The sequence below is a fragment of the Sciurus carolinensis genome, chromosome 9 (genome assembly GCF_902686445.1).
Source record: "Sciurus carolinensis chromosome 9, mSciCar1.2, whole genome shotgun sequence".
Taxonomy (NCBI): Eukaryota; Metazoa; Chordata; class Mammalia; order Rodentia; family Sciuridae; genus Sciurus; species Sciurus carolinensis.
Genome location: NC_062221.1, coordinates 42,733,786 through 42,747,875, shown reverse-complemented (window position 1 = coordinate 42,747,875; position 14,090 = coordinate 42,733,786). Strand labels below are relative to the sequence as shown.

The window sequence follows — 14,090 nt, the reverse complement described above, 5'->3', positions numbered from 1 at the left end:
CTGGTACAGTGCATATGACTATAATCCCAGCGACTTGGGAGGCTGAGGCAGGAGAATTGCAAGTTCAAGGCCAACCTCAGCAACTTAGCAGGCCCTGTATCAAAAAAAGGCAGGGCAGGGCAGGGATCTTTGCTCAGGGTAGAGCACTTCTGGGTTAAATCCCTAGCACCAAAAAAAAAAAAAAAAAAAAAGGGAGAAAACACACATAAACACACATGCGCACGCGCGCGCACACACACACACACACACACACAGAAGTTTATTTCCATACTAAGATACTCAAAACTTTTTATTTTGTAATAATTTCCTCAAAAAGAAGTGTACACACAGGCAAGTTTCATGTCTCTTACCCCAAAATTAATTATATCTCCACCTTTAGGTGATGATGGTAGAAGCTATGCATGAGAAGATATGCTTATATAAGCAAATAAGGCACCCTGGAACAAGGAAAACTGAAACAAGGAAAAGGCGTCTCCTGTCCCAACTGTAACAAGGTGGGGAGCACATGGCGGCCCAGCATCTTGGGGGCGTTGCCTGTTGTTCACTGACCTGTTGCCATTGACAGCCTCCCTCCTGAAGGGAGAACCAGAGAGGGTCATTCTCAATCCTCACCTTCTGTAGAAAGGAAGTCTCCAGAGAAGCACCAGCTCCCTCTGGACCCTGAGACACACTTCTGTGAGGAACCAATGAGCTGTTTTTAAGTGAGACAGCCTCGGGGGCTGCATCTTCGCTTGGTCTCTTTGTGCACACCACTCCCCACAAACACAAGGAAAGAAACAGTCAGGTCTCACTTCAGAGCCCTGTCCTTAACTCACCTTCAGTGAACTCACTTTCTAAAGATGGAGTAGAAAGCTAAATGATTTCTAACAAAGGAAGCATTTAGGGTTGCCAGCTACCCAGGTTTAGCCTGGGCTGCCTGGGAAAGCACAGGCCTCCTCTGAATCCTGAGGTCACCTTTAATTAACCACAGGAACTGCTCTCTGAGTGGCCAGGGATGAGACTCCTCTCGTCAGTTCTGGGCTACCCCGTGGCTGCCGTTGGTGCAGCCCAAACCACCACACACTATGAACCCTAAAAGGAAAGAAAGGATGGTATTAGGAAAAGGATTTGCTTTTCCAGATGCAAATTATAGGTATAACCTCTTATTCTACACTGAGGATGAACAGAACTGTATTACCACTGAGTTAAAGAACTCTTTTTCATACTTTTTAACAAGTCTGAAAAAGGTCAAACTTCGCTATGATTTCTTAACTGGTTCAGATTGTGAACAATCACTATATTGAGTTTCTTATACATTACTTTCTATGAAGTATACTCTTGTTCTCTAGTTTCTCTTATTCTAAGCTTAAACTGCTATTACAGCAAACAAACCAAGAAAATCTCTCTCTTGGGAGACATCCAAAATATTATTATTGCATCAGAAATAAACTTCAGGTTCCTGGGCAATAGACAGGGTGAACACACAGAAGGCATTCAGCTAGTACTTGGTTTTGATATTTGGCTCCCTAGGAACACAGACAGACACTGAAATAAGCCTGGAGATACAAATAAGATCATTACTGTGACCTATTGAGAAGTAGTGTGATACTGCTGAAAAAAAGGTCTAGCATCAGTCTAACCAAGTCTTCTAACATTTTTAAACATGTCTTCTAATCTTTGATTCACCTGATATATACCAGCTTCTACTGTGGACTCTGGAAACACCTATAGGAAAACAAACGATATCTACCTTCCAGAGTTATTTTAACAAATATATGTGGAATATACATATGGATGGATTACACATTTACATGAAGTGCCTGGCAAATGGTGGATGCTTAAAAACTGCTGGTCTCTATCATTAGACTTTTCATCTAACTTGTAGTCAGTGTTTGCAAGTATAGTGCACAAGTGTCTTCGTTTCTAAATCAATTGTCCTTAGCTGGCCATCTTTTAACACCACCCCTTTCCCCTAAGTAGGATAACAAAAATTTCTATGACTGAACCCCTCTACTCTGCCCTAGTTCCTAACTGGAGGTCTCTGATTTCCTAAGTACTCTTCTCACATCACTTCTTTCCAGTCAACAGATTGAAATCCTTGAAGGGATATATTATGCAAAGGGCCAACTCCCAAAGTCTGATTGCCCCAAACTTGTCTAATCATATAATTCATCTAAAACCCTTGATAAAATAGCAACTGCCAGATCCCATTCTAGATCTGAAGAATAAGAGCTCCATGCACCTCCCACCCCCAAATGCACAGCCCTGTAATGCCCCCAGGAGATTCTTCTCTTATCAGACAGGCTTTTACTCTACCTGCAAATAGCCGAGGTCATTCTCTTCAAATTCTTTACAGGGCAAGCTCTTTGATGCTTTCTCCACTGCTCCGTTTGGAGTAAACACCACTCTGACCAAAAGTCTAGCAGAATCAACTCAGTTGGGCCTCCAACATCTTAGCAAGGCACATTGGAGGGGGAAAGAGGAGGTTCTGTCCTTTAATATCTACCTTCTAGAATTTCACTATAAAGGGATTGTTTAAAACTACCACAAATCTCTGAAAAGTTACCTTTAAAAAAATTATCTTAATTTATAATTCCAGAACTGGCCCTAAATAAACACAAAAAGTACCTAATTGAGAGCTATGTTGAAATAGAAGGTATTTGCTCAAATTTTCTAAACCAATTAGCAATCAGAGACATTAAAAAATCCACATACTCTCTAAAGAACTTTGGTGTTTTTTTGTTAATAGCAATAAATGAAAGCTAGGTTTCCACTGAACGTAACTCAAGTCTTTGTTTTATTTAATTAAATAGTTCCCTACAATGAGAAAAAAAAATTTTTTTTTTTCAAAAAAACTATGGAAACAAATGTCTATAACATGCCCCATGCTTCAAAGAGATCAACTCAGTAGAAGACATCCTGACTGAGTGCCTGAGGAGTTACTCAGTTTAAATTCAACCTGGGAATCCAGTCACTCAGCCATCATATGAACATGGAAAACCCTAAGTTAAAACAGTAATCATTCCTATACTCAAGAGAGAAAAGAAGACAATCAGACCATGTCATGTCAAAAGGGACAAGCATTCTGAAAAATACTCAAAGTATTAGGAGAAATTTGAGAAAATGATGAATTACATTAAAATAATAACTCCAGAACATAATAAGAATGGGACATTATTTTGTCTAGGCCAAAACAAATAACCATTATTCTGTAAACACAATGGAATAATTCTTCACATTTTTCCTTGATATAAGGGGACCATAAATTTCAGTACCTTTTGATATCAACTAATAATGACCCTACTTCCAGGGATATGAGCAGGCCACAAAAATGACCAGCCATGGTATGAATGTTCATTTAGTGGAGTTATATCAAGTCATTTATAGTGTGCGTATCAACATGTAAATACATGGAATATACTATATGCACAAGATTATATACAAAAGTATACCCAGAGAGTACACACACACATTCCTATCACACCCTTGCAATTTCACACTGTTTTTCAAAAGCTCAAGAACGAATGGCAAATACTTTATAGTAGTGCATGGCATACAATTTTCCCTACAACTTCTTTGTATATGAATGAAATCTTTCCCTTAGAATTTGTATCTGATATTTTCAGTATTCCCTAATTGTAGTTCACATGTTATGTTTAAATTTTACATCCCATCACTTAATGAAAATCTTGCCATTTTTTGATGAGTGATCCGATTAAATTCAATATCGAATACCTCAGAAGCTAAAAAAATAAAAATGTAATCGACACTCAGAGCAATAACTATGCAATTATTACATGCCATTGGACAAGTTCAAATAAAACAGAATACACACTTTCTTTCAGTATGTCCTTCCTACCTTAGCTTTACTGTCCAAGGAACTAAAGAATTTTAGCACCTAATGCATTCCCAACATGAATACAGACTAGATCATTTCTCCTAGATGGGCATTTTTCCTCCAGTAGTCAAGATGACAAAAGTGAATGAAGCTGGAGCAGTGGCACATACCTGTAATCCTAGTGGTGGGGAAGAGAGCCTGAAGTAGAATGATTGTGGGTTCAAAGCAGGTCTCTGCAACTCAGTGAGGCCCTAAGTACCTCAGCAAGACCCTGGACTCGGGATATAGCTCAGTGGGTAAGCACTCTGGGTTCAATCCTCAGTCCAAAAAAAAAAGAATGAAAAGTTGAAAGGTCCAACAGTACATCTACTTCCTAATTCCTATGGCTCAGTGTGTGACTCAAGAGCGATTACCTGTGTGTGTGCTTACAGATCCATGGATATTAATAAACTACTTGATTCATCTAAGCAGCAAAATGCTTTTTCCCCCTCCAGAGATCTACTTTTAAACTGTTTTCTCTTGACTTCAAGTCAGTTAATAAAACAAGGAAACACTCTCATCTCAAAAAAAAAAAAAAAAAAAAAATTTTTTTAATGACCTAGAGGAACCTTCCTTTACACTACAACAGAAGGATGAGAAAATAATAAGGACATCTACCACATAACTGCTTGGAATAGACCCAGGGGTAGCAAAAAGATGCAAATAAAGATTGTGCAGGATAAATCTTCAATTTTTTCCATTTTTATTTGCATAAAATAATACATAACATTTCACATTTTAACCATTTTTAAGCATACAATTTCAAGGAATTACATAACATTCATAATGCTCTGCAGTCATCACCACTCTTAACTTTCAGAACTTTTTCAAAATTCCAAAAAGAAACTGTACCCATTAAGCACTGTCTCCCTCAGTCCCCACTTTCCCCGCTTAGCCCAAGGCTCAACCACATTGTATTATGTATTGGAATTTCATTCCTTTTCATAGTTGAATAACATTCCCTTATAATTATTTTGTACCATATTTTGTCTATTCATTCATCTGCTGATGGACACCCTTTTGGCAAATATAATTAGTACCGCCATAAACAATAACATACAAGTGTCTGAGTCTTTGCTTTCTCTGGGTATATACGGAGGAATGGAGTTGCTGGATCATATGGTAACACAGTTTGAATTTTTGATGAACCACAAACTGTTTTCCACAGCATTTGTACCATTTTACATTCCCAATACCAATACAGAGTTTCGGTTTAATGTACTCTAATCCACTAATTCAGAATAATATTTATCTCTGTTACTGTTACTCTTAACACGTTTTTGTTTCTGTTTTTTTGGTGGTGATGGGGACCAAACTGGTGCCTCACACACACTAGGCAAGTAAGTGCTCTATCGCTGAGCCATACCCCCTTTTATTGTTACTCTTAATCAGAATTATCTTTCTTGAGATAAGAAAAGCCATGACAGAAATATCAGTTACAGCAATATCTAAATAATTTTATTATTTTCCTCTTAAATGATTTAAACAATAAAAGATACAGAATGGATTTTTAATCAAATCCAGGGTGTTGCAGTGTTCTAACAGTGAGCTACTTCCCAGATTCCCCCCAAAAAGTTTTAACATATAAGAGAAAATGGCACATACGATTCTAAAAATATATTAAGCAGCCTACGCATTTAAAATGTACTCTAAATTTCGTAAATCTAACCCCTAAATAGTCATGTACTAGAAAACCTCACGTCTTGAGTAACTGAGTATAAAATATAAAACACACTGAGATATTTTTAAAGAAACTTACTTTTATTACCACTAAGTTCATACAGTACCTGCCACTAAGCTGCCCAGAAAGGTCTTGGTTTTAGTAAAAGGAAGAGGATATGTAATTAGCTTATCTAAATACAGCAGGACTTTTCACAATTCTGCCCAAAGGCAGAGGTAGAAGGAGATGGGCAGCTAAAAGCAATAATGATGTTCTTAAACCTTAAACACCTGCTCTTACCAATCTGCCATCAAGTACTTAAAAATAACCAAAATAAATGAACAAGCAGCAAAACAAATGTCAACAGAAAACTCCAAACTGGAACCTCTTGGAGGGGTGGAGGGGAAGAATGTTGTGATTTAATTGGCATGCAAATAATATAGGTCTAAATGTGGTTGGTAAACTGTTCCTAGGCTAAGTGACAGCACTGCCATAAATCAATATTTATTCATGGCATCCATAAACAGTAACTTGTGTGCAGGGTCTCCTGCATCTCCGTGACAAGTCCAGCAGCAGAATCGGCCTAGGCCCACATTGCATTTTTTACAATGCTTTTAAGTACACTGGTTTTCCCATGGTTCTTAAAAGTGACTTGTTCTCTTAATCAGGTAAATATTTCTCTGGTGATCTATTTAAATGTCTATTTACAGTAAAACCTTTTCATATGGAATAGGAAGTCAAACTCTATTTTAGCTTTGCCTGAATAATTGCAAACTTCTAATTAGTTACATCCAGAACAATAGAGTTATTTTTAATAGAGACCCCTCATTCATAGGCTGTGGAGAATCTAAATCACATATGAATAAATTAAATCTTTTTATGTTCTGGGATTTCAGAATCTTCAATTATTTCTCAAACATACTACATTTGCTCATATACAAAGACCATTTTCTAGGCAATTATTTTCAACAGAAAGATTTTCATAATTTTGAGTTAGTATTATATCAATTTAATTTAAGTAAATTTTTCTTACTGGTTGCCTTTATAAGAATTTTTATTACTCCTTCCAGGGTCAAAACAAGAATGAACCTTTAAATTTTAATGTAATTTAGAAGTTTAAATTCTAATGTAAATTTAGCTTTAAACACAGGCTGAAAGGGCTCCAATTTTAGTATTTCTCAAATTTCAGAAGCAAGGACTGAAGTTGCCACCAGCCCCAGGAGTTAGGAGATAGACACTGTTTGCTACAGAGCATTCCAAAAATATGAGCAAAATACCTCTGCATACAAATTGAAAAATGCCTTACCTTTGCCAAAAAAAAAAAAAGAGCAGAGAAGAATATTCCACTAACAAAGACTCTACTCTGGATCTCAATAAATGCCTTCTAAGTCAATAACAAGTATATGGAACAAAAATGACACTTAAAGCTCTATAATCATTTAATGGGATATTTTCAACAACGATATCTACTAGAACTTCAAATAATGCTATCTTTGGTGCAATACCATCTCACAAATATTCACCCCCCACACCTCAGAGATTTATAGCTGACAAGGAGGTTTAATGATATTATAGAAACGAAACATATTAGTAGTCAATGCCTGAGCTGAAACTACCATCCAGAAGTTACAGAATGCTAAACTTGCATATCTCAATTAGGGACAAAGAAAGAAAGAGAGTCAAAGACCCATTTTAAAATTGAGAAATGTCCCCACTTATAGATGGCTGATTACTATTTTGTCAGATTGACACTTAAGCTCTCTGTCCCCCAACCCCCAAAATCTATCCCACATATTTTTGGTCTCCAAGGAATGATCCTTGATGCTAAATGTGCATCATAAACAACTGTTCTCAGGTAAGCCTATGGCCAGAGCCTGGCCTCTCCTTGGCTGGATGATGCAAAGTGTTCAACCCACCAAGGCAACCTTCCTGCACTTGAATTATACAGAGCCCTACCTGTCTGGCCACAGTAATTCACCCATGGTTAGCCTCTTGAAAACAAGTAATGCCATACTACGGTGTATCTTTTAAGAAAAAAATAATAATAAACAAATGCTTATGAGAATGGTACTACATTTGAAGACACTCAAAGTAAACTAAAGAAAAATAAGAGCTTTGCCTCAACCACCAAAGTGTACTCTTAACAGTTAAGAATGAGAATTAAGATTTACTTGAAAATAGATTCTTACCAGAAAAATCTTTCATTTAATGGATTAACTTCATTAACGTGAAGAAAAGCAACTGTGAATCTAAAGCAGAAACCCATGTAGGTTGCAAAGATTTCCCTCCATTGAAAATGATTCTTCTCCATACTCAGCTATAACTGTTGAAAGCTCAACTAATAGCTGAGATAACAGACAAGGACTAAAACCTTAAGGCTTTACCAATATGGAAAGTTCCTCTAAGAGACTGCACTTTTCCCCCTCCATCTCAATAGCCCTGAATCAAGCCAGACAGGCCCAAGCACTTCAGCAATGCTAGCCCAGCTACAAGCCAACTTGGAGATGAGATGACTTATGTACAGTCCTACTTTTGAGAGGTCACAAATCAACTATTCCATTGGGGGAGAGGGAGAGGATGAAATAGCCATCAAAGCTTGAAGCTTTATTTACTGATTATAAAGGAGAAAAATGTCATTTTTCACTGTCCAAGAACAACTAACTCTGAGGTCTCCAAAAGCACACAAAGCAATACCATAGGACCAGCTCTGTTTCAAACTTTGGAGTATAATGAACTATTGAGTTTGTATAATCCTTTCCCAAACACCTTTCAGTACACTGACTCATTAATCCTGGTGGCAACCATTTGAAAAGGTATGGATGACATGTTTTCTCCTTTCATTAAAATCAGGAAAGTCAGGCTCATAGGGGTTCAAAAGCCTATCAGGGACGCAGGTAAAAAGTGAAATCACTCCCTGACAAACCAGGTTTTCTGATTTCGAACTAATGCTCAGATGTGGCCCTCAATCTTTGTCCATCATTTCAACATGTTCAAGATTATAGTAAATTTCTTATTCATACCAAATACCTTGATGTCCTACAAATCCAACCATACATCATAGGTTAAATTTTGTTACCTATATTTGTCACACTCTCTAGGACACTCTCATCCTATTTATAACATGGTTCTTATCCCGGTTCTTTGAAAATAGTACAATACTCCCAATGGCCAGGAATGGGTAGGAAGAGGACATTCAGTTATCTGAACAGTTTCATTAACTGATGCCTCACCTGTAGCTGAATTCATAATTTTCAAAGGGCAGGAAACAATGTAATACATATAACATTAACAAATCTGTGAAGCCGTTTTATGAAATAGGCTTTCAGGATCACAGAATGCTCTAGTCAAGACTATGACCTACAACTGTCCATATAGAAAGTACCATACTGTGGAAGGCGAAGCAGATTCAGATATATTTATATTGAACATGGAAGTTGCCTCTTAAAAAAATCTAATGAAAACACTGCTTTATCCTATTTGTCTTTTCCTGAAGACAGCATGCAAAAATAAATAAATAAATAAATAAAAGTATTGGGTTATGGGATATTTATGGACAGAATCCAACCCAATAAATGAATGCTTATTCTAAAATGGCCTGTAGTTTTTGCTATTTCATAAAAAACCAGAAAGTCTTTGAAATTCCTTTTACCAAATGAAACTCAAAAAGTGCAACAGATTGAAATTAAATCCATTAATCAGAAAACTATCTGACCATTTGCCATCAAAAGGATCTTTCTGTTTTAATCTTACACATATTCCTTCCCATTCACGTATGAACATAGCATTTAATATTTGAATTTTATACTTAGATAATAAAATAATTATTTGAATTCTTCAAATAATTTTGCAACTACATAGAAAAAAGGGTACAGTTTGCCCAGCACTTTTGAAGTTGTTTGAAAAGAACTGCTCAATGAACAGGTAAAACATGGGTTTGAGGGGATAATTATTTTTTAAGTACTAGTGATCTTTTCATTTTGCCTCCCATTTATATTCCCTTATTAATGTCAAATGTAAGGGGTTAAAAATACGTAAACCTTGAATATTTGCTCTTACTAATCTGCCATCAAGTACTTAAAAGTAACAAAAATAAATGAACAAAATGTCAAATATAAGTATTTAAAAATAATAATAAGGACAGAAAGGATAGTTCAGTGGTAGCATACCCGCCTAGTATGTGTAAAGCCCAGTACCACAAATAAAAACAATGTGCTTATTTTGCCCACTCTACTTGTGAAAGCAAAGTTGAGATATAGCTAACTACACCTTTAATTCCATTTAAGAACTGGATCTAAAGCATCTTCTAGTAGTGTAGGAGAAAGAATACTGAACTAGGAAATTCAGAAGGCAACGTGACCAGTTAAACAGATACGGGAATCAAATTTCTTTGTTTCACTGTCCCACATGGTAACTAGCCATAATTGGCAATTTAAGTTTAAAATTATTAAAAGTAAATAAAGTTTAAAAGGCAGTTCTTCAATCATAACAGCCACATCTCACTCAGTTACACACACCCCATGGTTGACATACTGGACAGGCAGGCAGGATCATTTCTATCACTGAAAAAAAAATTCTATGGGACACTGGACAGAGTTATTGGTAGCAATGTGATCTCAAGCAAGTTAATTAACTTCTGTGAACCTTGATGCCCTTTTATGAAAAATGTGCACTTAACACTACCTATATTGAAAGATTATTAGAATTTTAATGAGATAATATATTAAAAGCTCAAGAAATAGTACTCAGCACACATTAGATGCCCAAGAAAGAACAGGTATTAATACAACCCTAAAATGAACTTTGGACAATGACAGTGACCCTGAAATAGTCACTTCCCCTCCATGGGCTCCATTTTCCTAAACTGAAAAGTTCGGGAAGTTCTTGTTACTTTCTAAGAACCCTGTCAAATGCTGCCACTTTAAAAGAAGTGTTGAGCAAAAGAAGAAACAAATTCCTGAGTAAACTAGTACCTAGGCTCCTAGAGTTCCTAACAGAACCCAAGTATTCTTCTAGAAACCCCAGAAGACTGGCTCTCCAATAGAGCCCACACTCTGATGTGAGCTATTTATAAAGTCTGTCTTAAAAGATTACCGGAATATCTTTCTGAAATTGTATATACTGTAATTAGAAGCTACAACCCCCTATTCCATGAGATCTTGCAGTTTTACCATTTCTTTTAAATGAACACTATCTTTACAGATGAATTTTTTTTCTTCTAAAAGCATTTAAACAAAAACATCTTAAAAGCACATGTTAGTTTAAAAAAAAATTTATAAAGGCAGGGTTTTTCTTGTTTGTTGTTGTTATTTTTACAAGATATACCTAATTCTTAGACAGCCTGTGGGTGCCCCTCTGGTGTCTAAACAAAGTGAGAATTGTACCCTCACTGGTGAGGTCCTCCTGCAGGGCCAGAAACATGCCCAGAGACTTTACCCTCGTTAACAGCTGCTCCCAGGGAGCCAGGAAATTTACTGAACGCTAAATCCAGAGAGTCAGCCTCCAGTGAGGGGGGGACCAAGGGCCCCTACAAGAGGCACAGAACCAAGGCCCGGCTGCTATCTGCCCAAGCCCTCAGGGTCACAGCTTTAACTTGGGAGTGAAGGAGCAATTCCAGCAGCAGAAATCAGAACAGAGCAGTTCTGATTTTGCCCAAGGCCTGAAGCCTTGAAAAAAAAAGTGTTATTCCAGAACAGATTCCTTTTCTTCCGGGTCTGTCTGCTCCTTCTGACTCTTTGCCCACAACCACCGTGCCTCCCCTTTCCTAATGCCCCACCTCTTGCCACATTTATAAAGAAAAGAAAAGAAAAGAAAAGTGGCATATTCCCTCTCCTTTAGCTTTCCCTAACAAGGCCTGGTAACTGGAGGAAATTCAAATCAAATTAGTTGCACATTAAAAAATAAACAGACAAGCAATCAGGGGGTGCCCACCCAACAAAAGACCTCACCCGTTCCAAAATATGATTAAGCCTGGGAGGAAGGGGGAGGGGGACTAGAAACTAACCGGGATGGAGAGATAAACGTGTGCATTTTTGGCCCCCGCGTCAGTCCATCGCAGCCAAATTCTACATTTTGTTTAAAGAAAATGCTAGGCTAAAGAGAAAAGAAAATAAAAAGTTGTAACTTTTAAGGAAGTCTGCAATCGGCACTGTCTGGATAAAATGCCATTGCTTTCCTTCGTCTGGGACGGCAGGGTGGGAACTGAGATTCGAAAATCTCCAACTCCAACCGAGCACTCCTGGAAGCCTCCCCGCCAACGGTGCCGCCGGGCGGCCCAGCCCGGTCTCCCGGGACACTGGCCGGGTCCTCGGGACTCCCACAGGGCGCCGGACCCCGACCAGTAGCAAAGTTCGCGGGCACAGCCCGAGGCCCCACTTTCCGCCAGGACTGACAGGCCCTTCCCACGCCGGCCGGCCCCCGCCCGCCCGCCGCGGGCACCAGACGGTCCGCACGGTTCCGACCCGCCCGCCCGCCCGCCCGGCCCCTCCCGGCCGCCTCCGGGCGCAGATTCCGCCCGCCCGCCCGCCCCACCCCCGGCCGGGGCGCCCCTCGGAGTGACCGACTGACCGGAGCTCCGCTGGCCCACACACCGGGTTGCCCGCTCCTTCCCGCCGCGCCCCGCTCCCCGCCCGAGCCTTCAGCCGCCTGGCTCGCCAAGTCCGGCCGCGGCCGCCGGTTACCGCCCCCAGCCCGGGGGGAGCCCGGGGGGCAGGACAGGGAGGGAGGACGTGGCGCGCGCGGAGGTGGCCAGCGGCGAGGCGGGGAGTGTCCCGGAGAGGCCGGGCGGGGGCGGGGGGCCCGGGAGGCGCCGGGGCTGCGGGTCTGGCCCGCAAGGGCTCGGGACCCTCCCCGAGCATCCCCGGGTCTGCGGCCCCCGGGCCGCCCCCGCCCCGCCGGGCGACGAGGAGGCCCCAACTTCCAGTCCCACTTCGCACGCCCGCCCTCCTCCCTCCACCATATGGAAATCTACAGCCTCAGAAAGTGACACGTCGAAGATTCCTCGGCCTCGCCGCCCGCCCTCCCCCTCCCGGGCAGCGTTCCTGCCGCGGAGATTCCGGGAGGGGGAGCGGATTCCTCGGACAAAATCTGCTGGGAAGGCTGGGGGCGGGGGGTAAGCCCAGGTTTCTTTTCCTCCTCCCCACCCCCCCCCCACCCCCGCTCACCAAGAGGAATCTATCCTTTTCTTTCCTTCCTCCAAATCTTAGCAAGCAGTGGGGGACAGGCGGGCCGCCCCCTCTCCAGTCCAGTGCTCCCGTGTACCCCAGCGAGCGCGGGGCACCCCGGCGCTCTGGCGCCAAGTTTTCACCGAGAAACCCGAAGCGCTCCCGGGCCAGGGATGCACTTCGGCGGACTCGGCGTGCAGCCTGGGGCTTTCCAGCGCGCCGGGACCGGCGGCTGAACGCGGGTCCCCGTCCCCTCCAAATCCCCAGCCCCAGCACGCCTTACCTTCCCTCCGGGTGAAACGCGGGGCTCCGGGCGCGCACACACCGGGTCGCCCACGCCTTCCCAGTAGGCAGCCCGGAGAATCCCTGCCGCCCCCTTCGCTGCTCCCGCCGCCGCCGCCGCCGCCGCTCTCCTCCTCCTCCGGCCGCCGCCGCCGCTCAAATAACTACCAGGAGGGTTTGATGGGGGATTCCGCCATGTCAATGATGTCGGGACCACATGGGGATTTGGGGCCCGCCCACTGCCGTAAACTGCCTAGTATACCCGCCGCAGCCACGGCAGGCTCGTGGGAGCGGCGGGGACCTCGCTTGTCCCCCAGCTGGGCCTAACCAGACAGAAATTCCACTGGGTTGAGACAGAGTAAAGAAGTCTGAAGCTCAGGGGAACTCGCAGTTCCTAAACTGCGAGGGCTGCGCGTTCTGCAGATCGCCAAAACACCAACGTGAATGCAGGGTTCGCTCAGTAATAATCAAAGCTAAGAAGCTAGGACTTTTTTTTTTTTTTTTTTTTTCATTTACTCGTAATATTTCCCTTTTTCTGTTGTTAATTCCCACAGCAACCTCGTGAGCTGTCACTCCTTTATTTCCCACGGCATTTTGTTCATGAAGCTAACGTAGCATAAGCAAGTTTTATGATGCCAAAATTAAAATGTCTATTTCCCCTTTCAGTATCTAATATGTGCCCCTAAGTACAGAGACTGCTTTTTACTATTATCTGTGAATGTCAAACATAGTACAGTGCAAGGACCACAAGAGGACTCAGTAAATAATTGTTGAGTTTATATTAATTAAATCAAATGTGATGTGTTCCCATTACACAGTGCTCACAGAGGTCAACAGATTACATCTCATCACCCCTTTCAGATTAGGGTGAGTTTCAGGAGAAAGCAGAAATTAATGGAGAGAGACCCCTCCCTTCCATAGCCACCCAGGTATTCTAAATAACTCCATTCAATCTCAATTATTAAACTACAAAGGAGTACTCAGTAGCAACCAGAGACAACATATTATTCTCATTGACCTAAAAATAACAGTAGATAGTAGTCTATTAAAATTATTTTTTTTAAAGCCTCAGGAAAAAAGCTGCTTTTCTTGTGGATAATGGCAAGTTCAGGCAAATGGAGTCCTCCCTCCT

General features: G+C 41.3%; 1 protein-coding gene across 2 annotated transcripts in view; it reads right to left on the bottom strand.

Annotated features, from left to right (window-relative positions):
• Fndc3b (fibronectin type III domain containing 3B) overlaps window positions 1-13,123 on the bottom strand; it is a 338,390-nt gene extending 325,267 nt beyond the window's left edge. The window contains exon 1 of one of the 2 annotated variants that reach the window (XM_047563477.1): window positions 12,960-13,123. The gene's annotated coding sequence lies outside the window, so the exon portion shown is untranslated. Of the gene's footprint in view, window positions 1-12,080; window positions 12,177-12,959 lie in introns of those variants that run through there. The other variant, XM_047563478.1, reaches the window with a different exon arrangement.
• Between the last annotated feature and the right edge of the window lie 967 nt (window positions 13,124-14,090).